The sequence below is a fragment of the Rhincodon typus genome, unplaced genomic scaffold (assembly GCF_021869965.1).
Source record: "Rhincodon typus isolate 14 unplaced genomic scaffold, sRhiTyp1.1 hic_rhity00003563, whole genome shotgun sequence".
Taxonomy (NCBI): domain Eukaryota; kingdom Metazoa; phylum Chordata; class Chondrichthyes; order Orectolobiformes; family Rhincodontidae; genus Rhincodon; species Rhincodon typus.
The window spans coordinates 13,341-16,584 of record NW_025969201.1 but is presented as its reverse complement, the minus strand read 5'-3'; the positions used below and the strand labels follow the sequence as shown (position 1 = coordinate 16,584).

Here is a 3,244-nt window from a genome sequence, read left to right as displayed (position 1 = left end):
TTCAGATCGTATAAATCTTTCGCCTTTTACTAAAGATTTCCGTGGAGTGGAGCACTCAGAGTTGTAATGAATTTTTTGTGGCCCTGTTTTTACAGGGCTGTATTTAAAACGGCAAAGTAAGAGTGAGTGTGTTGTTTTATCCTTCACGGTCTTCCCAACGTTGTAGCAGGAGACTGCTATTTTTGTGGGGCAAAAATTTAAGCTGCCTGCTTAATGCTGCCTCTTTTATTATTGGCCCCATTTTTAACTAACTTTTTGTGTGAATGTTGTTGTCTTGGAAGAGGGCATGCTCGCTTTTGCCTCGGTCTTAATTTTGTGGGTGTCTGCATTGCTGCCTGTTTTCGCAAGGCTGTTTTTGTTGGTTGCCAACACAGATTTGATATCTCCATTAATTTTCATATAAATCCTCTGTAACGCTCTCGTTCTTTACCGGGAAAGGTTCTCCCAATCTCCCCTTCAGAATCATCTATCTAGTCTCTGAAAAGGTGAGTGAAAGAAGGAATATTGATGTCAGAAATGCGATTGAGGAAGGTGGTTTTGTTGCTTCCCAATTCGAGGTCCCTTGAGGGTCACTCTGGGAAACTATTGGCAAACTCAAAGCTGTGAGAACGTTGTAAGGGAAAGCCGAGTTGTGTTCTGCTGTATGGGCCTTATTGCTCAGTATCTGCTGGAGGTACCTTGTGCTAGTCCGTGAGGAAAGGAGAATTGCAAATAAATCTATTATCTTCCATAGTTTTCATGTTTCAATTCTGCTGCTTTAACAGAAAATTTACACCGGGCTGCTAATCCCACTCGCTCACTGGGGGACATTATCCCCACTCCCTCACCAGGCTGCTATCCCCAAGCTGTCACCAGGCCACTATACATGGTCTCTCACAAGGCTGCTACCCCCATTCCCTCAGCAGGCCGCTATCCCCACTCCCTCAGCAGGCCGCTATCCCCACTCCCTCACTGGGCCGCTATCCCCCTCCCTCAGCAGGCCGCTATCCCCACTCTCTCACTAAGCTGCTATCCCTGCGCTCTCACCGGGCCGTTAATCTCACTCCCACAGCAGGCAGTTATCCCCGCTCCCTCACCGGGCCGCTATCCCCACTCCCTCAACGGGCCGCTATCCCCACTCCCTCACCAGGCTGCTGTACCCACGCTCTCACCAGGCCACTATACATGGTCTCTCACAAGGCTGCTATCCCCATTCCCTCAGCAGGCCGCTATCCCCACTCCATCACCGGGCTGCTATCCCCATTTCCTCAACAGACCACTATCCCCACTACCTCACCGGCCAGCTATCCCCACTCTCTTACCAGGCTGCTATCCCTGCGCTCTCACCGGGCCGTTAATCCCACTCCCACAGCAGGCAATTATCTCCACTCTCTCACCAGGCCATTAATCCCACTCGCACTGCAGGCAGTTATCCCCACTCCCTCACCGGGCCGTTAATCCCACTCCCACTGCAGGCAGTTATCCCCACTCCCTCACCGGGCCGTTAATCCCACTCCCACTGCAGGCAGTTATCCCCACTCCCTCACCTGGCCGCTATCCCCGCTCCCTCACCAGCCTGCTATCGCCACTCCCTCACTGGGCCGCTATCCCCACTCCCTCCCTGGGCTGCTATCCCCACTCCCTCACCAGGATGCTATCCCCGTGCTCTCACCGGGCCGTTAATTCCATTCCCTCAGCAGGCCGCTATCCCCACTCCTCACCGAGCTGCTATCCCCACTCCCTCACCGGGCCGCTATCCCCACTCCCTCAGCAGACCAGTATCCCCACTCCCTCACCGTGCCGCTATCCCCACTCCCTCACCGGGCCGCTATCCCCCCTCCCTCACCAGGATGCTGTCTGTGTCACTGTCCTCGAAAGCTCTGCACACACCTGTTCCCTTAGTCACCGCTGCAAACGTCAAAGCAGCCTTCTTGAGAGTGAATCCATGGAAAGCAACTGGCCGGATTGGAGTCCCCAGACCCGCAATCAAACCCTGTGTGGACCAGCAGTGGGATTTTTGCTGATATCTTTAACCTCTCCTTTCTGCAATTCAAAGCCCCCACCTGCTTCATCTTGGTGCCAACGAAAACACATGCAAATTGCCTCAATGGCTACTGCTCGGTGGCTCTGATCTCCATAATTATGAAATGCTTTGAGAAGTTAGTCATGTCTCACGTCAACTGTAGCCTCCCCACCTCGATCCTTTGCCACATGTGTACGGGCGGAACAGGTCCATGTCAGACACAATTTCCCTCACCCTACACTCCCCCCTGGAGCATCTGTATAATAAGGATACCTACATCAGGCTTCTACTTACTGAATACAGCTCCGCATTCAACACTATAATCCAAACAAAACCACTCTGCAAACTCTGCAACCTGGGTCTCTGCTCCACCCTCTGCAACTGGATCCTCGAAGCACGGAGGGTGTCACACCGCTATATACATCAAAGGAGCTGAGGTGGAGATGGTCAAGAGAATCAAGTTCCGAGGAGTGACGATCATCGACATATTGTCCTGGGCCACTCACGTTGGTGCGACAGGCAAAAAGACGCAACAATGCCTCTTCTTCCTCAGTACGCTGGGAAAAATCGGCATGTCCATAAGGACTCTCATTAACCTTTGCAGATGCACCATAGAAAGCATTCTGTCTGGATGCCTTGGCACAGCAACTATTCTGCCCAGGACCATTAAAAACTACAGAAAGTTGTGAACACAGCCCAGACAATCACACAAGCCAACCTTTCATCCATTGACTCCATCTACACTTCTCATTGCCATGGAAAGGCAGCCAAAATCATCAAAGGTGATTCCCACCCCAGTTATAATCACTTCCAACCTCCTCCATCAGGCAGAAGATATAAAAGCTTAAACACATGTACCAAATGGTTCAAGAACAGCTTCATCCGCACTGTTATTAGACTTCAGACTGGACCTCCCAAATTTCAAATCAAATGCTGATTTTTGCTGCTGAGACGAGAAAAAATGTGCTGGAGAAACTCAGCATGTCTGGCAGTACATGGAGAGCAAGAAACTGAGTTAATGTTTCAAATCTGATGACCCCTCATCACAACCATCTTAGAGACAAGCTGTTTGCCTTCAGGCAGCTCTGAACGAAGGGGATCATTAAGACTCATTCTACTCAATTTAAAATGAGCACTAACGCTTTTACAGTTAGTTAGTTGTCTCACAATGGCCATTCAAAGACTGGAGGTGAAGCATGACTTTCCAAGCTATGAGTACCTGAAATAGCTCTCTTTCTCACA

General features: G+C 50.4%; 1 long non-coding RNA gene and 1 pseudogene across 1 annotated transcript in view; both read left to right on the top strand.

Annotated features, from left to right (window-relative positions):
* LOC125481786 lies at positions 1–98 on the top strand (annotated as a pseudogene; the record flags this gene model as incomplete).
* Positions 99–141: 43 nt separating this feature from the next.
* The window catches only part of LOC125481785, a 7,417-nt gene continuing 4,314 nt past the window's right edge, over positions 142–3,244 (top strand). The window contains exon 1 of the long non-coding RNA XR_007261456.1: positions 142–485. This is a non-coding gene — a long non-coding RNA (uncharacterized LOC125481785). The remainder of the gene's footprint in view (positions 486–3,244) is intronic.